The sequence below is a fragment of the Bemisia tabaci genome, chromosome 1 (assembly GCF_918797505.1).
Source record: "Bemisia tabaci chromosome 1, PGI_BMITA_v3".
In the NCBI taxonomy this organism is placed as follows: domain Eukaryota; kingdom Metazoa; phylum Arthropoda; class Insecta; order Hemiptera; family Aleyrodidae; genus Bemisia; species Bemisia tabaci.
This window is the reverse complement of record NC_092793.1, coordinates 21,881,221-21,908,125: the sequence shown is the minus strand read 5'-3', so window position 1 is coordinate 21,908,125 and position 26,905 is coordinate 21,881,221. Positions and strand designations below refer to the sequence as shown.

Below are 26,905 nucleotides of genomic sequence, written 5' to 3'. Positions count from 1 at the left end.
GATTTGCAGATTCAAAAATTGTCCAACTCGGAAAAAATAGTATGGCAATCTCAACATTCCTAGCTGATTCTGGGACCAGCCATGAGAGTAGCTCCACCAGCCAGAGGTACAGTTGAGTCAGCCAAAATTACGGTTGAATCAACCATATCCCTGGCTGTCCCCATAATCAGCCAGATATACAGTTGAGATCGTTATACTTTTTCTCCTTGAAGTTTCTTAAGCGTCTCGTTTCTTCATCAAATTGGGTATAGGGTTCCGTGATATAACTTACAAATTTCATTCACTTGAAAAACTGATCCACGAATGCACAGTTTGCTTCAAGAAACATCTAAAAAATCGTACAAAAAATGAGGGAGTGAGCGAACTTCCCACGCGATAACCTCTATACGCTTCAACGAAGCTTTGGAGAGGCCCTCCCAACCGAACTCATATTGTCACTCAGCCAGTGGCGTGGCGTGAATTGCGATGTATCGATTGTTATGCCATTTAAAACTATGGAAAAAGATCGATTGTCAGGGTGTTCGCAGCGAACACCTTAGTAATCGATTCTTTACTATAGCTTCAAATGGCGATACATCGATAATCGATCCTTCACGCCACGCCACTGCACTCAGCTTGACAAACGAATATTTCCACAATACAAATATTAGCCGCCGAGGGCATAAAGCGGGAGGATGAAAGGACCGTAAAGCGCCGCCCAAACAGTGCTTAAAAACTCCGATATTCGTGCTGATAAAATAGGGAATAATCCCAATTTCCCCTTTAAACTGGCACTGGCTCCCGGGCGCCAATCATAACACATGTCAAAAGGAATCACGGATCAGCGAGGTTCGAGGGGTGAAACCATGCAGAAGAGGGAATTCGTGCGACATTCGTGGATGATAAATATAATATTTCACAGATCGATCGCCATCGACCGGGCTCGGAATCACAACCTGATTTTGGAGCCGGCTTACAGGCCCGTATTACAGGTATAATTATGTCCGCGAGGGTACGCGGTGACAGTAATCCTGCACCGCAAGAGCAACCTGCCGAGCCCCTGGACCTGGTTGACAAATACTCCCGAAATTGGGGACTGCTTTTGCTTTTGCGAGTGTGAGAGGAGGATGATCATGCGGTTTGACAGCTCTGCCCTGATGAGCGATTTCATCCCCCGCTGGAACATGATATGATATTTAAGTCACTTCGAACAAGTGTCCTTTGAAACGGAGAAAAATAGGAGTGAAAGGCTGGGGGTTGGGTTATGCTGGTCGAGGGAGTGCTATCGCTTATCAAAATCAGTGGGAGGAAATATAACAGTGCTTCCGCAGTAAAATAACAGGGTGAACTACTGGGAGGAAAAAGGAGTGGTGTTGTTCTTCTTTCTACTGACAGTGATTAGAATTGTGTATCATTAAATAAAAGCAGGCGCATCTCATGTCGTCTCTATAGGGCAGAATCTTGGTTCTATCATAAAAAAAAAATTAAAAAAATATTTCGGCAAACACAAATAAAATTAATAATTTAAAGTGATCATAAAAATATAAAATATAATGATAGTTTGGACTATTATAAAAGAGGAAGAAGGCGATGGAACATAAAATCGCAAATTTTCATTTTTTTTTCTTTTACGACTTCCTTTCCCCGTGAAAAAACCGAAATTATTACGCTTGTAAGAATATACTTATCAGAAAGATTACACTGCTAACTTAATTGTATTATCCTTAATATTATCCAATTCAGCACTTTCAACAATGATCAAAACTTACTTATATTTTGCTTTACGAGCGTTCGGATAAACTCATTGTTTGTACTTACAATTAGTTTAATTTTCTTTACGGAAAAGGAACCAAAATACAATTCGGGTCATTAAAATTCCGCTGATTAAAATTGTCCTTACAGTAATTGATGTGTCATTTTCGTGTGCCGACTACTTTTTGCGAGCGCACCAGCCGTTTTAGTTCTTCTGAAAACACTGGTGTTATTCCTTTCTGATAAAATTGTAAATTGCCCTTTATTTTCGATAATATAGAAATAAATGACCAATGAAAGTTTGAATATTTATTTTCAAACCGTTCGCAAAATCTTTAGTAAAGGGTCGTCGGGTCAAGAGTGGGCACTACGCAGTATCCATACATCGTCCTCGCCGATTTGCGGACTTAAAGCCCTGAAGCAACTTTGAAATGAGCCATACTGTCCCTGAAACTCCACACTTTTGTCGGCTCTTCTGAAAATAGAGCTGCAACCTTTCGTCAACTTTTCGATGCTATGAAAGACGCGGCTCTGCGACGTCAACGCAACCTCAAAAGAGTAGCGACCAAAAGGATATTGAGACGCATTCGCACACACTTATCAGATCAATCCCACCGCGGATTGTCAACCCTTGGCGACACAACACAACCCACTCACCTTTGCCCCTTTGAGCGGTGGATTAAACCTTTTCAACCATGTCTGTGGGTGTATTACGGCTCTTTTGGCCCGGGATACCGCAAGATCACTGGGCCGATTTTGATCTTCCTTTCATCGCGAAGAATAGGGCCTCCGAGATTTGCGGCGGCCGCCGATGGGCGGGAAGGTGTTGTCGACGGTTAGTAATCAAAAGTAAGTCTGCGGAATGTAGGCGGATGGGGAAACAAGAGCTTTATTCATACATACCCCCCTAGCGTTCAGAAAATCTTGAAAGGTATCATGATTACTCATAAACGGTATAATAGGTCAAGTTGATCACGGATTTCTACTGTAAACATCAGCGGTGTATCCTTGTTTTAGATTTTCATCATGCACCGCAAGAATTTGGTTATGCGCCGAACCTACCTTGTATACCCCTTTATTTCGTTCGTGGCAGATTAGCAAAACAGGAAAGTGAATGTGTCATCTACTGGGATCTGAATTCTACTAATTTCTCTCAAAATCTAATCAACATATTGTACTGCGTTGTATTTTGAGGCAGGTCTCGCAATCAACGGTTTCCCAATGTTGTCTATAAAATCATGAGCTGTAGGTTTAAATTAAACTCAAAATTGACAATTGGTAAAACTTAGTACAAATATAGAAAAACATAAACATACAACTTAGTAAAAATATAGAAAATTTCAGTGCATGTACTATATGACTAAGCGAATATATTGATTGAGTTCACCTCAGCAAGCATGCTCAGCGTCCAGTGTCCAATTTGGCGAAGCCTCCACTCCAATTTTGCATCGCAGGCTGACTTCTTTTTAGCGACCTGTTATCCTTTTATCTTTACGACCCTTATCTCGATACGTTTATTACCTATCTTTCTCGTCCTGGGTGATTATTGTTGAATTAATTGATTTGCTCGAGAGGCAGAAATATCAGCAACGTACTGCGCATGCGCGAACAATTAGTTTTAAGCGGAGCAAGCGATCGGCGTCTATTAACCTAGTCCCGCTTGCTCGGGCCAAACGCGAAATTCCATTTTTATTCTCGTTTATGACCGCTTCGACCCACTCTCAAACGGCCACAATTAGCTCTTACTGGCGATCAATAGCCAATGAGTGAGATACATAAAATGGATCTAGGAGTTGGCAAATTGATCTGGAATGGCCTGTTTCCTGACTAGGTTCGTTTCGAAAATTTTGGGTTTCCGGCACAAAATGAGTTCGGGATCTAATGGTGGAAACTTATCAGATAAATTTAGCCATATATTCAATGACGTAGTCATTGACTATGATTACCCACCAAGTTAAAATAAAATGATCATGCAAATCATAAATCAAAAGCAATGAGAGAATCGCACCGCCTGGTGTAATTTAGTAAGCCAGTGTAATTATAACAAATATTAAAATGTAAATTATTCGAAACATATTTACAATAATAAGAAGTTTCGTAAAAAATTAATAATTATAGGGGGCCCTTCTCTTTCAAAACTGTTACAGAATCATAAGGCACCGCACAGCGGTTATAATTTGAAAAAAAAAAAAAAAAAAAAAAAAAAAACTACTAAGCGTGAAAAGAACCTCATAAAATTGTCATAAAACTAGAAAAAAAAAACAAAAATTACATTCCTAACATCAATTACAGTGTCAAAAATTATCCTCAGCCTTCGGCTTTTTAAAGAAAATCACCTCACATCATCTTTCAAGTGACTATTTGTTGACGCAGGAATAGCATTACATTATGATTCTTTGATTCTTAGATCATATTTTACGCCAACATAATTCTTCAATTTTTCGTATGTTGCACTCGCAAAAAGAGACTTTTGAGCATTTCTAACTAGAAAATTCGATGATTTTTCCTCTGAATGTGCGAAAAAATAGCAAAATTTTAAAGAACAATTGCGCAGTTATGTTCTCGTAAAGAATTCAATTATTTTACTTAATTTCGCAAACCTTGAGACTGAGGAACGCTCCCTCATCTCGAAAACGATGTACACTGGAAAAAAAACCACATTGGATCTAGAGTCCAGACTCTTAAAAACATCGACAAGAAAAAGTACTCTTGATTCAATCAGACTTTAGCTTAAATCAAGAACCAAGCCTCTTAATTTAAGCGGATTCCGTTTTGATTCAAGCAAAAATCCGATTGAATCAAGAGTATTTTTTCTTGTCAATGTTTTCAAGAGTCTGGACTCTAGATCCAATGTCTTTTTTCCCATGTACTTTACAGAGGAAGATCTTGAAAATCTGCGAAGATGCCGGCAGCGCTTCCAGTGCATTTGACGAGACATTTTTACGATCTCCCCCTCCCCCTCTGCCCGCCGCGATGAAGATGTGCTCGTGGAGCGAATGAGGAAAAATTGGATTTGCGGTGATCGCCATCGGAAGAGCGAGGGGAGGAGGGAGCTCGTGGGGGATGGGCAGATGTTCGTAGCTCCCCGCTCGCGCTCGTGCGCGGTGGATGGGCTATTGAAAATTGGTGCCCTCCCATTAATATAAATGACCCTTGTCCAGTGTCCGCTCACAATTGAGGACTGTCCACCTACGCACGACTTCGGTTCGGGGTGAGAGCGACGATGTCTCGTCGGACGGGAATTCGACATTTTGAACCGGATGGGGACAATTGCGGAGTCAAAGGTTCATATGAATAGCAGTGGCGAGGCGAAAAGTGATCGATTTTCGATATTTTCCCGTTTGAAGCTGTGATTAAGAATCGATTGTCGCAAACACCCTGTTTATCGATCCTTTTCCATGGTTTTGAATGGTAGATCAATCGATAGATCGCAAAGCACGCTACGCCACTGATGAATGGTGTTAGGCACGTACGCACAAGATTGGATTTCAAAAAGTGTAAGCTAGTGAAGCTGTCACGATTTTGAATTTTTTCGTGCTGCTCACAAATCTAGGCAACTCACCTCTCTCTCTCATAGGTATTTTAGCATTTTCATCATCCTTTTCGTAAATAAAATTTGAGGGTGAAAATTTTAATGGCTTTCTACCTTCTTAGTCTCTAATTTCTTGGGAGACTTCTTCTTCACCCAGCGGAGAGTTTTTCTCACTCTTTTTTCAAATCAACAAGTCATTTAGATTTTGTTGCGTTTCAACACTGCAACTTCATCAGTGTTGACTAGCGGTGGAATTCAAAGTTCGTTGAGTTTCACATTCCGCCCAAAGGTGTCCCCATTTTAAGATCTCGCTTGGCAACAGCGCATAATTTCTTAAAAACATCATCTGTTCATTCCCGGCACCCTATCTGTCTCTACTGCGGCCTCCTCCCAAGTTCTTGTAGGTCGATTGGAAATTGAATCAAATCCAAATTGATGACAACTTAACACCCTCCGCGACTGGACGGAGGAAGTGAACAGCCGATGGTCAGGCTCTAATTCATGTGATTGTCATACAAATTGCGGCTCATCCACGACTAATTGTCGTAAATTCAATCGTTGCTTCCGAAAAATTGAACAGATTCCAAATTTATACTCGACATGTTTGTCTCGACGATAAAACCTTCAAAAATTTTGTCATGGTCGTTATTAAAAATTGCCGATAAAATACGTATGTAATGCTCTGAGAGGAAAGATAGGAGGGTAAGGAGAGCGTTACACCATCATGTTCTGCCGTGTTAAAGGGCAGGGACCTACGTTACGAAAGCGTTACGAGGAAGGTATAGGGGGGGGGGGGGTTGATAAATCAGATTTTAAGCGTTATGCAATTTATGAACGGCCCCTAAAGATTATAAACACTTAGAGTAAGTAATAGGTTTCGTATATGATATAAGCCTTTATTCTGAATTCCGATCACTTTTTCAACTAGAACTTGAAATAGGCAAAGAATAAATTACATCGAGGGGTAAAATTTGTTCTACAGGTTTTGGACGCTGATTTTTGTACCCAGGTGATAAAGTCGGAAGAACAGTTGTTTTTAATAAATAAATAATTTCCGCGTGATGGATACATAAATTATCTTCGGCACCCTGTATACCCCGAGCCGGATGTTGGTAAGATTTCCCACGGTCGGTTCCTCGGTTTCCATGCAGATTGTTTATACGTCAATATTTAATTCAAAACAATAGAACCCAAACGCCAAGGAAGGTGACTCGGGGATGGAGGAACGGGACCCGTGTGTCGTTTTACGGCGCCAGGAACGAATAAAAAAGTTTGACGATCGGGAATTAAACGCGATCGAAAACCGAATAAAGGCGAACATGACCTAAAACAAAGCAATGCCCTATCCGAGTCCGTAATTTACGACATTATTTAGTCGAACGAAGGAAATGAGCGAGGACCGAGATAATCCACTCAGGATCTGAATATCGTCGATCCCCGTATCGACTTTGATCGGGCAGGGACGAGTGGAATAAAACGAAAAAAGGAAGGAAAAAACACCAGGAATTAGGAGTTGGAAACGATAAAAAAAGACGGAAAAATTATCTTCACTCGGCCCCGGACGAGATGAAAGGTCGAGATATGATACGCACCTCTGGGTCGTTTCATTCATAGAAATGTGGGATGGTCGGCAGGCGGGAAGTGTGACGTAAGCAAGAGCCGGAGAAAAATCTTAATAAAAAATAAACAAATAAATAATGGGGGAAAACAGAGGGCTTAAGTCGGGCGGAAGGCAAGATGATGTTTATTTTATTTTAATGACGCCAGATAAAAAGCTTCACCCTCATTAATAATTTCACCCTTAAACCCTCCCCGCCCTCCCGTCCCTCTGGCCCATTCATTCGGTTTTAAGATTTGCCCTCTCCAGGATAGAGCTCTTAGCCCCCCCCCCCCCCATCGACCTCAGCCGCGTCACTTCTTAATTAGGGTCATTCTAACAGACGCTGAGGAGAGGTACGATTCCTTTTTGAATAATTTACTGTTTGATCGGACGATGGTGTCAAATGTAATAACATTTATTCTTATGCTATTGTTTTTCAAAGCTGGGGTTTTTCACTAGAATAGACAGAGAAGGTAAGTAATAGACTAACTAACGCCAACCCACGAAAGACCCTATACTTACTCCATCATCTCCTCCCTAGGCAATAGCAACCACCCGTTCCGTCCAATAGGATCGCTCCTTTCCCTTTGTCATTCTCGTCTATAATTTTGTCTATCGCTTTCAATAATCAGCTCGCAGGTCATAAAAGATACTGACCGCATCGACAAAACTTGATGCCCGGAGCCAGGCATGACCATCACCGCTGGATGCATGACTCATTTTCTCATGGACCACGAAATGGTAACTGGAGACTCGGATCTCATTGGCGGAGCCTGATCGGTGCCATTGCGATGCATCGGTCGCAATTTGTATAACAGCGAACCCCCCCCCCCCCTTCCCCCTCGCTCCTGCGTCCCGCCCTGCTGTCGCTCTTACTCGGACGTGCACCTAATTGTAGGAATCACCGCTCGGCCCGGAGTCCGTGTCTCAAAAGTTGGACGCGCATGCATTCGAAGATCCTAGATCCAAGGCAACCGTGAGAATGGGAAAAGCTCGATGCTAGCGCCGCTCCCAGAGTGTGCAAAAAATATACAATTTCCGCAGGTTTAATGGAGATGTTGCATGTGTGAGGGATTTGCGATTTCACTGATGATTCTAATGTAAAAATTCGTGAGAAACACGATGGTGCCACTGGTTTTCTCTGAAATCATCTCCTAAGCTCAAAAAAAGCTCTCAAAGTGAGGCCAAAATGGAGGGGATATCCCACCCTACCCTGAGAGTCCACCCCTACATCAAAACAAACTCTCCATGCAAAGATAGGGAGCAAATACATTGACAGGGCTGCCACTTCATTTGGGGACTCCAAAACTGAAAACACGGCAACCCTGCTAATGTATTTGCTCCCTATCTTTGCATAGAGAGTTAGTTTTGATGTAGAGGTGGACTCTCAGGGTAGGGTGGGATATCCCCTCCATTTTGGCCTCACTTGAGAGCTTTTTTTGAGCTTGGGAGATGATTTCAGAGAAAACCAGTGGCACCATCGTGTTTCTCGCGAACTTTTACATAGATAATCAATGGTCAAATCGCAAATCCCTCACACATGCAACATCTCCATTGAAGAAGACGCACTCGTGGGAGAAAGCGCAGAGGGCGCGCAGAAATGTTAAGGTGCTCGATGTCTAAGGGGTTGTGGTTCGACAGGGGGAAACGGAGGTTAGGTGCGACTTATGTATGTTATTAAAGAAAATTACGAAACAAGACGGATAAGGTAAAAATATATGAGGCATCGAGGTTCCTCATGCAGTATTTACAATTAGTGTCGTAAACGGGAATTGACTGTCCTCAAAAGTGTGTTATGCAAAGTTAACTAGTTTTCAAAGATAAAAATGGACTACTTTACAGGTCACGACAGTATACAGAAATCCTTATTGAAATTTTACGTAGAATACGACGGACGCATTAAATCTTTTCAAATACAATTCTAAGGGGAGAAAAAGGCGTTTTTGTGAGCGTTGACTCCCACTTAAACGCGCTCGATCACAAAGGAATGTAAGACCGCTTAAGTCTAATTTTGTGCTGTACTATTACGGTATCCTTTACGCTGGATGATTTTTCCTGTCGACTTTTTTTTTTTTACAAGATTAGAAATGCCTTGTATCAAAAGAAGAAGGAAACACGAGTCAGGTCGATTTCTCGAAAGGCATTTTCATTTGTCTAAAGGTACAAGTTGTTTTCAACGACCGATTTTATTTACGGCGGTTTGGTTTTCTCGCAAGAGGAAACTTTGAAGGTTCTTTCTTTAATGTGAAAACCTTGCGGAGGTCAATTCCTCTCTTATATGAAATAATTTTAAAAGTCTTCGAAATTTTCAACATCCTCTGCTTGAAACGTTGATGAAAGGACACGCTTTTTAGCTGAACGATTCTTACCACATCATATAATGGTTAATTAGACAAACTTAAACGAAAGCAGTCGATTCGCAACTGGGGGTTTTGAAAAAAAGACGAATGTGAAGAAATTCAGAACTGCTGACTTTTGTTCCCGTACTCCAATCCCAAAATCGTTAGATTATTTCAAAACTTTCGATGTAGATAGACTTTTGTTCCGATAAGTCCAAATCTGTCCAATCCCAGTTATTTTTACCGTTTGATTATTTTAAAACTACCGATGTAGATAAACTTCCGCTCGGATAAGTTCAAATCTGTCCAATCTCAGTTATCATTATCGTTAGATTCTTTTGAAACTTCCGATGTAGATAGACTTTTGTTCCGATAAGTCCAAATCCGTCCAATCCCAGTTATTTTTACCGTTTGATTATTTTAAAACTACCGATGTAGATGAACTTCTGCTCAGATAAGTTCAAATCTGTCCAATCTCAGTTGTCATTATCGTCAGATTCTTTTGAAACTTCCGATGTAGATAGACTTTTGTTCAGATAAGTCCAAATCTGTCCAATCCCAGTTATCGTTATCGTTAGATTCTTTAAAACTTCCGATGTACATAGACTTTTGTTCCGATCGGTCCAAATCTGGTCGAATCCGATTTCCAGGGAGAGTCTTGGACGGCGAGAGAGGTCTCGAGGAAGCGACATTAGACAAGAGCGGCTCATCGTGGCCGAAGCGGGGGGGGGGGGGGGGGGCGAAGAGAGACAATTGAAAATGTTAATGAGTAATGAGGCTGAAGAGTCGACTGCACGGGCACGGAGTAAGCTCCAGTTTTCAGGGCGTGGCCTCTTCTGGCCGTCGCTCGAGTCGAGATGAGGCCACGGCCGGGCCGTAATCCATGGACGCCACGTCCGTGACGCGACATGCCTTCCGAGGTGAAAACGCCGTAACTCCATTGGATATTTTTGAATGGCCCCTTTAAAAAACACCGAGTGATTTAAATTTAAATTTTATTCAGGGTTTTCATTTTGAGACCGTGGGCCTCGTGACGCCCCTTTGATTCCCTCTGTTGTCTTGCATACGTCGTGCACACATTTCACTGAAAAAAAAAAATCTCGCTGTATTTATTAGGGAAAGGGTAAAATTACCAAGAATTCAGGGTTCTATTTGATCCCAGTTTTTTCTTGGTAAAATTACCATTTATGGTATTGGTTCTCGGTAAAATCTCGGAATCTCGGTAAAATTATTGAACTTTCTCGGTAATTTTACTGGACCTTGGTAAAAACGCCAATATTTTTAATCGACTGTGGTAGAATTACCGAGATAAAATGGCAAAGTTACCGGGAATTGATTACCAATAAAAGTGGTTTACCTGAAAAAAAAAAAAAAAAAACAGTAAAAATACCGGTTTTTAGGTAAGCTCACCAGTCTGTCTTGGAAAAATTACCAATAATTGGTAAAAAAAAGTGAGATGGTAAAGGTACCAACGGACCTTAGTAAAAACGCCGAGAATTTTTTTTTCAGTGTTGAATGTTGCAGTTTTGATTTCTCGGCGCCCTTCCGTCGCTTTTGCGGCCTCAAGGATGTTGCTGATGCTTCTAAACATTTTAATTTACAGTCTGTGGAGGCTCCTTTATCGCCTTGAAGGTCCCAGGAACTCCCTGTGCACTCTGATGTAAGGTTTCATTGGTCCTTTTAGGTCTCTTAGGTATACGTTTTAGGAATGTTGGGGTCTTAAAGAGATTACAAAGAATTCAAAAGTAATGCAATTACAGAAAAATAAGTAGTAATCTGAGGGAGGAATCGCCACGGGGGCCCCTTAGAGACATCTTAGCAGATCGTGGGGATCGCCTAATAGCCTCCCTTAACCGAGGTCACCCCTATAAGAATAAAATTGCTCCTAATTTATTGTGCTTAACGATAAATCCCAGCGATTGAATAAAGCTCCAGCCATAAGTTGAATTACACGTATTTCGAGAGGACAAATCTTAATGAACAGTAGAAGAAGTAAAAATCAGACCTCCGCGGTGCATTATCAAATATCATAATCTCCCCGCCACCCTTCCCACCGATGCAAAACCTCGATCGCCTTAATTCAATTCCAACATCAAAGTAATTACCGCTTAAAAAGCAAAGCAGTCGGACTTGAAAACAGTAGTATAATTTATTGGAGCGTTAATTACCCGACATGCTCGGCGTAAGATTAGCGCGGCGTACAGTAGTCCGATGGGTAGCCAACACATAGATATTCCATCATTGCGGGTCCGATATAACCCCCTCTCGACCTGAGACGGGGTGCCGAAGGGGGGCAGTCCAGCTGAAAGTATCCATAAATCTGACGGATAGAGTTATCACACATATTTCTACTCGTTTTGCGCTTGTATAAATAATTCAACAGGAGGTATAACCTTCCTTGCCGGATTTTAAAACTAATTCCCAGGATTTTTTTATTCCTTCGATTCGTCCCGATGAATGAGCGAGGGTGCTTTGGGCATCACCGCGTTTATTTCTATAAACTTTAAATTCCTGGGTGACGTGACTTTTTGAGCTAATCAGACATTTTGGGGCTTTTTTTGGTGATATAATGATTATAACCGCCCGCGAGTGGAAATGGATGATTCGCAATTTAAAGAAGACATAGGCTGGGGTTGCAAATTGAAAAGCTTTTATTTAGTCTAAAGAATTTTCAGTGAATAACAACGAGTGAAAGAGAGGTATGTTTTTGAAATTATTGCTGATAATAAGCACATAATTTTAACAGATTAAAAGATAATAGCGGATCAAAATTGAGCATAGTCTGTACCGTTACAGTCATGCTCAATTTCCGCTCACTAATTAATTTGTGCTGCCCATTTATCCGTCTTCGCAATAATTTCCTAAACTCCCAACGCAATAATAATATTTCTGAGAGGATATACAGAAAATTTGCTCCAATGCCTCTGAAATAAGTACCTAATCTAAAAAGAGAAACGAAGAGCTAATTATTTCTTGGATGTAACGAAATTTTCATGAGGAGAAGGTGAAATTTTAAAAAATACATCGGAATTTATCTCATATCCAAATGCGGTCGGACTATTCAGTCAGGTTTTCAAATGCGATTACCCTGCTTATTATCAACCAATTAGTGGTTCAATATTTTTTTTAAAAAGAAAGCGAGTTTTTACAATCATGAGACGTGTCATATAACAAGATTTTTTTCTTTTCAAATATAACCTGGCAATCAAGGCAAACGTATAAGTATATCTCCATTGAATACATCAAGACTGCCAGGAATATTTCAGACTCTCGGCTAGAAGTTAGCTAAAAATCGTAATTGATTTTCGCACGTCCTTTTTCCTGCCGCCGCGGCGCGGTGGTTGCAGACGCGAAAACCTTTTTAGAAAATGGCTCGGCTTTATCTTAAACATATGCGCAGGCCGGGAAATGTATTGTGCGCAGGTTCCTCGACGACGAACCGGCCTTGCACTATCGGCAGCCGCTCGTAAACCAAACTCTATCGATGATCCGATGAGAGAAACGCACCTATCGTCGCCCTTTAGACAAAAGAGCGTAATTCACTCTGCAGTGAACCCCGACGTCCATACAATACGATGCTTTCCCGGGCTCATCCCCATATGTAGTTACGCCTTTTTGTCAGCAAGGCGACGCTATATACCTACATGCACCTGATTTACAGATGGTTTTACGGATTTCCTCCGCAGCGTTCACACCTTGTCGCGTCGTGCATGCCAGTAGACTGCCGAGTTTTTCTTGCACACTTGCGGGTTTAGCATGACGTCATTCATTGAAAGCAGTTGAACGATAGCAGAATCGATAGACTCTCCAATAACGGACTCTATAGTTATTACACGGTTTTGGAAAGCCTCGGAAAAATTGTTACTTTTTCTTTTTTTTAATTTGAAGAAATTATTGTACAGTCGTCTCGTGCAGCATAGAATTACGCAAAAAAAATTATAACATAAATGTCAATCGCGCAGCAAAAGATTAACGGCGACGTTACTGTAACCGTATTCCACGAAACAGTGTACTTACATTTCCGTGCGTGAAATGAATTTTGAACCATCGATTGATCCGAGCGATGCCGTACAGATTTACTCCGACAAGCCGAAAATTGGCAAAAAAAACCCTACTTATCGTTCATGTTTTCGTATGTTTCTATTTGAATCATTACGCTCGAATAAAGACGGATTAAAAAAAAAAAAAAAAAAAAAAAAAAGCGAGGATCGCGACAGAAAGCAGCTGCACTGACCGGAGCCGGGGCTGCCAGTAGGACAAACGTAGCCAATAATCTTCACTTAATATTTACACGCTTTGAGAGTGAACCACTGTCATTTTGATCCCAATCGGGTATAATGTGATCTCGGGGATGATAATCCACTGTTGCCAACTAGAACGATTAAAACTGAATAAACTGGGGAAAATTTGTTTCATCGATTTCAGAGGCTGCTCGGCTGAAAGAGCAAACTATGTCGAGTATAGAGTGCATGCATTTTTGGTGACATGTCTTAACAGGAACATGCAAGGGTGAAAACTGCAGCATATTTGATGGATTCCTTTATATTTGTAAAGATATGTGGCAACTGAGCAATAATCTCAGGGATCGATGGGTGCAAGGACATCTAATTTCCGAGATGAATCGATAGAGCCCCATCCCCGATGTCAATATGAAATCCTTCCCGTGGGCTCACTTCAGGAGCAGCGGGGCCGCGACAGGAGACAGGAGAGCTTGGTCTTCCAGTGTAACAGTCTATTGTATCCTATTCTTTTTCATGCGGAAATAACGACCGGATTTTAATAACTCGGCCACTGCTCATGATTTCTCGCATGTGTATGGTGCCTCTGGGATTTGCGGCCGACAATTTCTCTGAGCACGTCCTACGATCCTCAAGATGACCCATGCCCGTAATCTCTTTCGGTGGATGCAAATAAAAATTCTTTCAAGTCCGTTTGAGGGGGAAAATCGAAATATTTTCGTTTATTCTTACATCTGATGCGGTGAATCTTAGACTATGATATCGCCGCTCCTCTGACGTAAGGGTGTATCATTATTTCTACATGAGCCCCGAAGAGGCTAGAGTTATATAAAGCATGGGGCTCACGAGGAAATCCAAATGCGTCTCTACGTCAGAGGAGTGATAATAATATGTCGCAGGCAGTCCACAATTTTCGGCGATTTGCAAGTGTTATGCATACTAACTCGCCAAATTACAATGATTCGCGTGGACAAAATGAAGATTTCATGGATGAAAAGCCTCAGAAGCCTAGGGCGCCTTCAAATCCGGGTGATACTCTCCGCTTTGCCGGGCAGTTAATTTAGTTGCCTATCCGAACCTGACCCAACTAAGGTATCTGCTTTCATTTCACGCACTCATGAGTGTGCCAGCTCGTACCATGCGTTTGAGAAGAAGAAAACCATATGTTTGAATTCCTAGCTTGATAATCTTTTACTACATAGTTCACGAAACGACAAGAACTTTACTAATGTACCTTGTCTTCCAAGCGTTTTAATTCTCCTCCGCACATTCTATACAGGGTGACATATTTTTCTGTGCTCCACCACAGTCACATAGGAGGCAAAGTACAGTAGATTTCACTCTTTTTATGACTGGTGAAGGTCTTTCGGGCACGTGGACTTAGCCTCCATGAGTGCAGGAGAAATCACGGCTCCCTGCGCCGAAACCCTCTCAAAAAATGTCCACGGAGAGATTGACAGCTAACAAGGCTCATGGCCCACGAACGGAACTTCCAAGGCGGCTAATCGGACCGCGGTTGACCGCTCAACTTATGAGCGCGGCGCAATAATAGCGGTCGGCTACCGCTGCGATGCGGTGTCGGCGGCGGTTGGAAACGGGAGTCAATTACGGCGTGTTCCTGTGTCCGACCCGGCCCTCGGCGAAGTTAAGTGTCCGTCGGGTGCTAACTGCACCGCCGCGGATACTCCCGCATATCTCCGCGCATCCACTGCCAAGCCCCCCTCGCCGCCCCACGACCCCCCTTTCGGCTCGGAGAAATTATGCGAATAATAATCGCGGGCAGCTAATGCATTTTATTAGTACACCGCCCCGCGCGGGTGTTCGCCGAAAGGCCTTCTCAGAAAACGCAGTGCTCCGGTTTCTCGCTCGAGGGTGTTGTGCTATCGGGAAATATGCATTTTCGCTCGGGAAGGGAAGTTTCGTGGGGTGAATTCGACAGATTTTGAAAATAACTATAAAATCTGGGAGTAAATCTCACTACTACTCCCAGATCATACTGTACATCCCATTCAATGAGAGTCAAAATGACATGAAGCTCAAATGGACTGCATTTTGCAATTTGGACCTATAAATTCCGGCCCGGTTTAAAAACAACGTATGTGCCATTAGTTTCCCTATGCACATAAGTGTTTTTTTAGATGAGCCAGAATTTATAGGTCCAAATTGCAAAATTCAGTCCAAATCATTCGGAGTTAAATAGTGAGATCACTCCATTGGTCAAGAGGGTCACCCACCCCTTTCCCTCTAGCGATCCACTCTTCTCATATGTTCATCGATCCTTCAAATGCAGTGTTTTTCACTACTGTTCGAAGTCATTCACTTGGTCCTGTAGTTGTACGTACGCCACTGCTTTTTTAATAACCCAAACCGGGATGGGCGAAAGAAATATGCCATGATGTATCACAGACACTATTCAACTTGAGGAGGGAGGGGGTGTCCCCACTTAAAAAATGCTGATATTTGGGAGGTTTGCTCCCCTTCCTATAGCCTTTGGAAGGTCAAGGGGTCGTGAGCCCCCAAAAAGTTTTCTCATCGATGATTAGGACAACGACGATATACCAGAGCTTTTTCAACTCATTAATTGAAAAAGTTATGGCGCATGAGCGTTTCTTTTGCCCATCCTGCGGCTCGATTGTTGAATCGATATCGAACGACCTCGATCGATAAAAATCATTGCTAAGATAGGTATTTATCGATCGGGTCATTCGATAACGATTCAATAATCGAGCCGCATGGTGTAACTCCGAGTATAAACGTCATATTTCTAACAGTGTGAGTGCGCGGTGGAGCTAATAGAATGGAAGTCGTCATCCGTCTCAAAGAGGCTAGGCGCTGGAGGAGGTATACTTTAATTGTTTTTGACTACGAGAGGCAGAGTCTATAAGTGTACCGGTAACGAAGCAAATGAAAGAAAAACGGCTTTCTGTGGATCGGCGCTTTTCCGAGAAGGAGAAGGCTCTCGGTCCAGGAATCGGAAACGATCTCTTCGCGGCGGCGGATGTGATCTGCCTGGAAACTGGAAACGAGATTCGCGTTTCTTGGAGTTCATCTCCGGCGAAACGACAACGGCACTAACCACTCACCTCTCGTTGGCAGCCAACGATGTTGCTCATCGATGACCGTGAGGTTACCGCCGAACGCCCGACCCGACGTTAGCGTATTGTTAACAATGTCCGTTCGCAATTCGCACTGAAGGAGGCCGCGAAAAAGGATGCAGTAAAACTGATTTAATGATTGATCAGTATACATGAATTCAATAACTCAGGACTCTGGAATGTTGTTCTTCAAATCGAAAGAAAAATTAGGGATATTTAGTAACGACAATTTTAAATCTACTGGAGGAGTCGAAAGTTTGAAAACTAAAAACCTCCAGAAACGGACACCGTATGCCAGAATATTTCCATCCAAGTATTGAACGATTATACAGGGTAATCCAAAAGTCCCACACCAGCAGTACCAGACATCACTCATGTCAATTTTGAACAAATTGCGATAGAGACACAAAATTCTATGAGTGCCCCCAAATCATAAAAAAAAACTATTTTTGAGAGCTTCCAAATTTTGAAAGGGACCATCCCGAACCTTAGAGGTTCCAGGGATGGTGCAGGACTTTTGGATCACCTTTTATCGAGACAATTGACTTGTTGGTATTCATATGAAAAAATTGCTTTTTGACTTACGACAGTTCATGGGCGCTTTTGAAAAATTAGCTTGACATGTCAACATCATCTTACCTGAAACAAACGTAAAAAATATTTATTAGTAAAAATAGTAAAAAAAAGAAGCCGTGTAAAAAGACCACACCTCGCAATGAGCCCATATACATCAATACTCTCCTGGACACATCTCATAGGCAGCTACGCCCTTTTGTCAACCGAGCGACGAATTGAGCATGAAACAGCCGAATCCTGGACCCAACCCCGCAGGCTAACAAGCTGGCGCAACATGTCAAAATCCCATTTAACGCATCGGAGTCCCGTCCAGTTTTAGCTTTTAACCACGCTGAATAGTAACGAGGACACCCTCCGAGGTAGAGAAAGGTGGCGTGGGGCTAAAAATACGCCCCAACCCCTTTACTAAACACCCCGAAACGTCGCGTTATCTCATTCATGCTGCGGTCTCCGAATCCGGGGAAAGTGCCTAACGAGACTCCGGGTTGTGACATATTTATGGGTTTCCGCGCGGCGCCACCTTTTGATTTTATTTCTCGGCTGCGAATAAAATATTCTCTCGGCGGCGACACCTTCGGTGGCCCAAGATTCGGGCGCCCTGGATATGGGCAACCTTCGACGGCTGTCGGCCGGGCAGTGGACCAATAGCAAGATAACCCGAGAAAAAATCGATAGCAAGGGATCGAGTCAATAGAAGAGGTCTTGGAAACTTCAAGAGCTCATATTTTCGAAAATATGAAACAAAAAAATGTAAAGGCGGTTCCATCGGGTTTTTTCGTAAAATTTCCTTTCAGAAACACCCCTCGAAATTGAATTTGTGACGAAGTAAACATCATAATTTGAAATTTCAGTCAAAAGTTTCATGTCCGCCGTCTTCCATTATCTCGTGCTACTGTGCGGCCTAGCTTTATCCCATCGGGCTAGTTAGTCGAACTGATGGACATAGCTATAGACAAAGACTTCAAAGGGAAAATGAGCAATTCCATCGGTTGAATCGCGTGGTTGTTACAGACTAAAGATGTACTATAGAATTTTGTGAGGGAAACCGCGATATGTCCAACATTGAGGAAAATACCACCACTGTGCGTGGCAACCCCTCGCTTTTAATGTGTCCGGTATCGATGATGCATCAGCGACTCAGCGATTGGCCCGGCGAGACTGGCTGGATTCGGATGACGGAAAGATGATATTGCGTGACCGCAATAAATCCATCCCGGGGTTTTGCCGTCCGCTGCGATAGTGCGAAGTGTCTCCTAGCTGGGGAATTTATTGTTCTTGAATCACTCGTTAATGTATTTATCACACCAATCTTTCGTTATTTGTCTAAAACCTGAGGTTTCTACTCGGTTGGTCCGAATCAGAGGATAAACCAAAAAATTTAAGACAGTAAAAAGCGGTTACGCTCTCGCACTGTTGGAAGAGCTCTCCTCTTGGGTATTAGCATTATGGTACTGTTTCAACCTTGTCTTCATTAAAGCTGGAATCAGACTGACTCTCGGAGAGAAAACTTTATATCACCCCAAAAAAGATTTGGGAGAATGTAGGGGCTATAGGAGGAACATGAGCAATTAATTTGAGGTAAGATGAGAAACAAAAAAAAAGAAAAGGCGAGATAATGGATAGTTAATCAAAGAAATGTTGCAAAAACAAAATCAAAAAGAAAACTAATGAGAATACACTAATAAATGATAGGGAAAAAATGCGAAAATAAAGTAAAAAGGGATAAATTGAGGATTTAAGGCTAATCTCAGTTCAATGATGTTTGCGCTTTTTTGAAAAAATTGTTCAAAATTTGATTTGGAAGCTTTATTACGGGTATCCATGATTCTGACATAACTATGCAAGCCATTGTGTTCCCGAGTCAACGTTATCCTTCACGAATAACGACCGAATAATAAGGTACAAGAGGCAGAGATGGCTACATGGTCGTGGCCATTTTTCGGTCCTTAAGGGTCCTCAGCTTCCCATTGGCTCAGGACCTGCGCCGTGCAACGTCGAAAGAAAGGAGTGGGGAGGGGGAGGCGGGGGTAAAAACTGCAAATAAGAGAGAAAAAAAAATATGAAACAGCGATTCCAGCAATAAATTGCATATTGTAATTGTTGAGCGCAGAGTGTTATGGTGCGAATAAAGCGGCGGTTGGGGGGGATGGGGGGGAGTGCGGCCTGGCATGTTAGGGGGCGCGCGGGGGGATAAAAAGCAGAAGACAGTGCTCATAAACTGTCTGCTCGCTGTCCGCGCGGCCCGATAAACATGCATCTTTCAATATGAGCCCGGGATCGTCGCCCATGTATCACGGCTATATTATGTGTAAATATACCTACAGTGGATGTTGTTCATAAATATTGACGGCGTTGATGCCGGATCTCTGCGAAATTTGGCACTTTGAAGGACAAAAAGTTTTATAGGGTTGCTTTTGTTGGTGATTCTACATGTTGCATTTGCAGCGTGGACAATCGGCGACTCGAAACATTTCCTCTGTCCGCACCTCCCATGTATCGAATCACCTTTTCTCACCGTTTTTCTCTCTACCTTTTTCCCCGTCGATGTTGATGTACGGTCTATAGATTTCATTTTGTTTATTATATGTATATATGATGATAGTTACCTAACAAGCCATCTTACATCCTTTGTGAGAAATAACCAGAGATCAATAGTGGGGGAAAAGAAAAAACAGGCACCTTACCACAGTATCGCTCTGATCAACTTCGAACTTCACTTCTTCGCTGAACATTGCCTTTTACTCTCTCATTGCTTTTACTTTTTGATCAATGCGTTCCGCCAAGAGTGGCACTATTTTTTTCCTCTTCTTTTCTGAATTTTGGATATCTAAAAAGGTACCTTATTAATGGCATAAATTTACATTTTTTAGACCTCTGATCTAGTATGACTCGCGTTAGGCGCTCTCTAGTCCTTCTCGTGGGATCAAAAATGTTCTGGTTAAGGAGCTCTTACTAAAATCAAAAAAATGTAAGTCGATGAATTAAACACGCGAAGGACGCGCTCAAAACATGCTTCAATGTAGGTGTAGAAAGCCAGTTTGCAACATTTTATGTGCTGAAAAAATCTAAAAATTTGAGCTAAACTTCACACGTCGTGTGGTGAGGAATTTTCAGTAAAGTTGCAAGAATCAAAAATTCAACTCGCTCGGCGTAAACCACGCCGGCACGCAAAGCTGGTGAGTTAAGACCGCCACGAGATCTTGCCAACTCCAGGACTCTGGAATCGGTCTTGGCACTTATTTTTCCGCACATCTGTCAAAAATGCAGGAAAAGAAATCCGCGTCATCCCACCGCGAAAGTTCGCGGGAAAAAATTAGACCGGTATTTTTATCGACGTTTTCTTGCATAAACGATCCCGATTGGACGGATGAATCGACGGGGGAGGGTGCATGAGAGCCATGGGGAGGGGGGAGTGATCCTGGGCGGCGAGTCAAAGGTCACCAGAAGGTCAAACCGGTCGTTCGACAAGGCGTTATTACCGCGCGCAATTATGTTGCTCCGACGAAAAATTCGACTTGGCGAGAGGAGAAAAATTGCGCATAGCGCACGATTTATGTGTTTATATCGCGTCGCTCGCCGGGCGGGGGATTAAATTACGGAAAAGGGAGTTTTGAAAGGATTCTCGATTTCAGCTTTTCCGTTATGCAATTGCACGTTCGACCTGGGTCAACCCCCCGCCCCTCCTCGATGATCCCTCCCGCCCTCGCTCCGTCTATCACGCTCCAATTGGCCTATCGCGAGCTTAATCAAGAGATGCACGAGAAGTTAGGGCTTGATAGGGAGTCGTGCCCATAGACGGATGAGATTGTAGAGGTGGTGTTTTAGTAAAAATAATTGCGGGTTCCCGTCGGTTTGATGTACTAACTTTCATTCTTGGTTTAAGGTTAATTTTCTTTTTTTAACTGCTCCTTTGTAGAACCAAACATGCCGGTTTAACTCGGAGGGTCCCGGTAGTGGGAACCTCATTCTCCCCCAACAGCGAGTTTCGAAAGTTGGTAATATTATGGGTGCTTTACAGGTGGAGGGTCAAAAAGTTGGCAAAAATGCCTTACGTAATACTTGAACGGCCCTTCGTTATGTAAAAAAAAAAAAAAATAATAATTATGAGGAGGAATTCTCATCTAAAAATGATGAATTAAAGTGTTTTTCAAAATTTTCGGTGTGGGATTCCAAAGTATCACGGTAAAATTTATTTCGCAACTACGCTGACGCTGTAGCGGAATTATTTTCGTGAGATTCATGGCCTAAGCTACGCGAGAGCATAATTCACAATTATAAAATACAACTCGACGCGGACGGTGACACGGGCTGGATCAGGGTGGAGATCAGAGGATATTTCTTCCCCCACCAGACCAAGAATATTATGATTTCTCTCACATTTCCCTTGCTTCCTTCTCTTGGGAGCGAACCGCGAGCCCCCTCCTCCCTACCAGTCTGGTGGAGCCCCCACGCCCCCAGCTCATTATTCATTGCGAATTATTTGTCACGAATTTCGCGGGGTTTGAAAATAGAAATGGATGCGGAGCAACTGCTTCACTTGTCATAACTGCTCGACATGATCCAACACCATCCAACTTTTATACTTTCAGCGAAGAGTGAGGTTATAGGGTCCGGCGGTAAAAACAGAAATACATGGCATCTTATGGAGAGCCGCTGAAGCGGTAGAATCTTCGAAACAAAAATTTAAAAAAAAAGAGTTATCCTTTTGAATGGAAAGGCAGATAATCGTTCGCGTGAAATTCGTTCTTATCGCGTTAAATCATACGCCACTCATGTTTTGCCACCATTCCAATTCATGTAAATTGCAGCAGATAGATTTACGGATTTCATTAGTTACGATTACTAAAATGCAACTTTGCAAGTAAAAGAAACGTAATGTCAACTCCGAAACGTATACCTAAAACTAAGGTTAAAATCATCAGTGGCACCGGGGAAAATACCCTTATCCGTTTTCCTTGAAATGAATTTAAATTAATGTATTTACAAGCTCTTCCTTCCAGCAATTATTTCAGCAACAAGCGAAATCATCGAAAAGATCAGTTCCCTCGTACAAAAAATAATATATGTTGAGGAAGGGGGCTGGGGGGGGGGGGCACGAATGATTAAAAAAAATTATGCATCCTCTCGAGAGCTTTGCTATCATGGCGTTCTATCTGAGAGGCGGGAGGAGGGTCCAGGGTCCTCATGGAGACGCCGATGTATTCTGCGATGATGCATCTGAGATTCCCGTCTGGCCGTGTGCTCCGAGGGTGGGTCCTGGCCGGCAGTTTCGCATAAATAAAAATAATGCTCGCGCGAATATCTGCAAATAGATTCTCATACACTTTTGAATTGTTAGTTATTCGTGAGAAAAAGCAGAAACGGGAGAGGGGGCGGCCTTGGGATATCTCTTTGATTTATTCTCACCCGCTTCTCGAGAGGGTTGTCAAGTTCATTCGAGAAATTCGTCCATTTTCATCTGGGTGCAACTATGATAGACCTTTGCACTAAAATAGATGACAGAAAATCATCTGTAATATTTCAATTTCCTTATTTTTAGCGTATGTTAAATCTTCTGATTTATCCGTATTACATCTTATTTCAATGAGAATCAGTTTCTGATTTAGACTAACTTACACTATACTCATTTGAATATTTTTGATGGCTTGACAACATTGGACCACGGGTACCATTTCACGAGCGTTTATTCAAATCTGCATGCGTATTCTTTTCTCAAATTTATTTTTCCACGTTTTCCAGCAACACCGGAGCGGGTATTACCAGTAAAACACCTCATTAATTTCAGCGCAAGCAGCGTTCATTATAGGCTGCACGCGAGATTTATACTCATTTTTTCGTTTCTTAATTGGCTCCTATAAATAGGTTGTCAAGATTTTCTTTATTTCCCGTGGCACAGCACCTGCAGCGTTGCCATACCTCGTCATTTTCCAAGCGTCTGACCAATCCTGTGACGCGAATCAAAGAATATCCCGGTGTTAGTCTTTCTTTCTTGACGAGACTTTTTTATTATTTTGGTTCTGACAAACAAAACCGAGAGGGGAAAAGTCCTGAGTGTATTTTGGGAGAAAAATTTATAACTGTGTGATCTGGCAACATTGTCTGCGGGTCCAATTTTTTTCTCTGCAAACAAATATATATATGCAAATTTTTTTTTTTTTGTACCTGTCGAATTTCTTATTTTTTATTTATTCTCTAAAATTTCATTTTCAAAGCAGAAGTATAACAAGAGGAGACTGAGCCAAATCGGCATGTTTGATCCCGGAAAGAAATGATTGATGGCAAAAAAACGAAAAATACAAAAAGCGGAGAAGTAAATGCGCAATTAAATAAAAGTATTTATTCGAAAGAAGAATGCAATATTGAACTATATTTTACAAATCTTTGACAACTTTTCCATCTTCATCTGCTTGTGTAGATAAAAGTTACTTTATCAGCGCAAGCAAGAAAAAAGCAGACTCAATGAAACGAGGTTTTGTTTTCTCAAAATTCGAGAAGGCAACTAAACTTGCACGGGTGTCGTGAATTGGTATGCACGGGCAATTGAAGGCGTTTTGCATGCGACAACGAGGAGACAACTTTTCGCACGAGGAGAAGGAGAAACTTAATGGTATTGATAGCTTTTCTAATCATCTTCAAACATTTTATGTTCATCCAAATCATTTTCGATTAAAACTTATTGTATGGATAATAGTTTTTTCTGTGAACCTTGATTTTTACTGCACTGATATGGGTCTGAATATTTTGTCACATATCCGTATCGCTTTTGCAATTAGCAGCGGTTAGTGAGATTTTTGGTTTAACTTTTCTTTACTGGTTCGGAATGATTGCCTATTATTTTAAAAGGTCCCAGATTTTTCATATATTTATTTTTTGCAGTCTTCCTCCACGAGTTTAAGTAGTATTTTATTTAGACAACAAACTTATATCAAGGGGCTTAATTTCATATGCCTATCTGGTGGCAATAGCGAGTGTTGAGAATCGGTTACTCTGTTTTTCCTGACTTTAAATGCATGTATGACCATCAATTTTTGTGAGACAGCGTGCCTCACCTAGGATTGATATTTTTAATGGATGTAAATTGATAAAAACAGTGTTGTTGACTTGCAAAATCACAGGAAACGTGTCATTGAATAATTTTCCTAGTTTTACTAATAATTTCTTCTGAATTTTCCTTGTGCAGTATTGTTGTTAGGCAAAATTTTTCTACGGATCTGGGTGTTTCCTTGGTGTGACACACACACACACACACACACACACACACACACACACAAAAAAAAAAAAAAAAAAAAAAAAATGGAAAAAAAAAAAGAAAAAAATTGCAGAATCGTCACTGACCAGTGGTCATATACAAATAATCAGCTACATCTCTGTGGTTATACTATCCTCTGAGAATGAGAACCCAGTGATGAGCCTCTGGAATGACGTCATGGACCTGCAGCAGAGATCCAATCGGGATGCAAATGAACGCGGCTAGCGAACCGAACACCCAGTAGTCGCCCAACTCGGGCTCCCTGGAGCCGCGACGGAGCCATACCCATATTAGCATAGCCCGATATATGAAAAATGGCGGTATTAATCGCATAATCGCGATGGAGGGGGGCGGGGAGGGGGGGCGCTCAACGATGGACGGTTATTGGAAAACACGATCCTAACCCAGCGTCCCATAATTACCAGATTCTGAATTCCAATCGAGCGGTGACATCTTCCCCGTGCATGTACCTTTAATTATTCTTGTTTATGTTTACGTCCCAGCTCATTACCACCGGCGACCCCCTTCCCCCACTCATGTACCCCTTACCCGTCTGTATAGGATCTCCCCCGCGTGTGCCAGATCTACTGGAGTTACGGTGGGTTATGAATTTTTAAAGTAGACCATACGCTGATTTTGTGGATTAAGTACATGAGAAAAGAAACCCTCAGAGGCTCTGCGTTCAGTTGACCTTACAGTTACTAACACTCCGAGAGCTGCATGCTATGAACTTTCATAATCAGACATATTCTAAAATCTGCATACTCGACATTAGTGTTTAAGTAATTTAACCCAAAAGACGTAAGTAAAAAAAAAAAATAGAATCACGAACATTCGAGGAAGAATCTGTTGAGATTCTCTGAATCTTATTCCTATATTTTCCGGTAGAAAAATGATACGTTTTCAGGCAAGATGAAATTAAGTAGTTTCTCACAATCTTGTCATGACTTCTAGCCAAGTTTCAGTCATTAAATTTTCCCAATTTGTCTCGCAACAAATCTTTCAAAACCTGATTTTTTGGTCCAAAACAAGTTATGGCCTAAACTCAAGAAGAAACTTTGGCGCTTGAACTTCCACGATTGAAAATATTTTCCATTTTTGGATTCAATTTAGCAACAAAGCTTGTCTGAGTCGAGATTGGAGCGTGTTTGTAGCGCACGCTCTTTCGCTAGAGTCATTACACTCATATTTTGCAAAAACATGATACCGAGTTTCCTTTTTTTACAGGGCTACAGCCTGACCCTTAAAGTTTCCTCGTCCGATCACTATCTTTATTAATTGCTTTTTTCCAGTAAAGTTCAACGGAGACTGGTTACCAACAGCATAGTCGAAAAGTAGTTTGCATCGAGTAGGAACGCGCCTCATGTTATGGGTGATCAATATGTCTGCTCTCCCGTAAGGAATTCCGGCCTGAAATGCAAGATTCATGCCGTTTGACATCAGATATCGAGGTTAAACACTCTAAAAATTTGCGATCTGTGCGAACAAAAAACCAAGTCTTGCGACGAGCATCCAACTCTCTTGCGGAAATTTTACTCTATGCGAAATTTTCCGTCTGGAGTGAAAAAAGTTACGTAACTTTAGGCTGATCATACGATCAACCAACTTGTGTCTATTTTTGTTTGAGAGCATAGAATGATTCACTGATAAGTAAGGTATGCAATCATGTAAATGATAGTAGTATTAACAAAAATGACCGTTCTCTTTAATGTAATAATAGAATATTAGTAAATGAAAAATGCCCGAGGATTTGATTCAATTAGGTTGAATATGTTTTCTAATCGACCCAACTTTAATGATGTTCTGTTTTCCCCGCGTTTAAAGTGAAAAATAACATGACGAAGATACCGCAATTGACTTCCCCACCAAGATAACATAGCACACTTCCGTATTTTAAAATTGGGTAAAGCCGATTTGCTCCTTATTCACTGATAAGACATTGCCTCTAATTAGCGAGATCGGATGTGTCTTTAAAAGTTTGCAAAATGTCGCTACGAGTGAGTCGCTGAACGAACGTATCGCACTGTGTCTGCGCGTGCGTATTTATATGCAAGTGTGTATTTCAGGCGGGTTGCATACAATTTTGCTGTCGGAGTGTCGCTGTCTAATTCATTACTCGGATGGTGAACAATTTATTAACGTTAGACAAGGGCTACACGTGTTATTAGGATATAATGATGACAGAAGACCGGGTACTGTTACAGTGATAGTCCTTAATTAATAATTGTGCTGCCTCTCAGATAATTTTCTCGATCTGGGAATCCGAGGTTTAACCTGCGTCCAATGACCGCTTTCTCAGTCGAACGCTGAGTTGAGTTGCTTAGCGTTCTCTCCTATTATTTTGGATCTGGTCTCAGGATCAAATTGGACTCTTCTTCATTTTGCACGTAATATGTATCGACAGTTGACTTACGAAGCAAGTCAAATGAGACTCCATCTCATCAAAGTATCATTTAGAATCAAATCATAAGTCTTTTTAAAGTCACTTGTTGTGCATTAAAGTCAAATGAAGTGAAAATAGTCAGACTCAGCATCAAAGTTGAGT

The 26,905-nt window shown here is 41.8% G+C and overlaps 1 protein-coding gene across 3 annotated transcripts in view; it reads right to left on the bottom strand.

Moving 5' to 3' along the window:
- Window positions 1-26,905, bottom strand: part of LOC140224221 (sal-like protein 3) — a 207,660-nt gene that overhangs the window by 59,638 nt on the left and 121,117 nt on the right. The gene's annotated exons all lie outside the window — the stretch shown is intronic.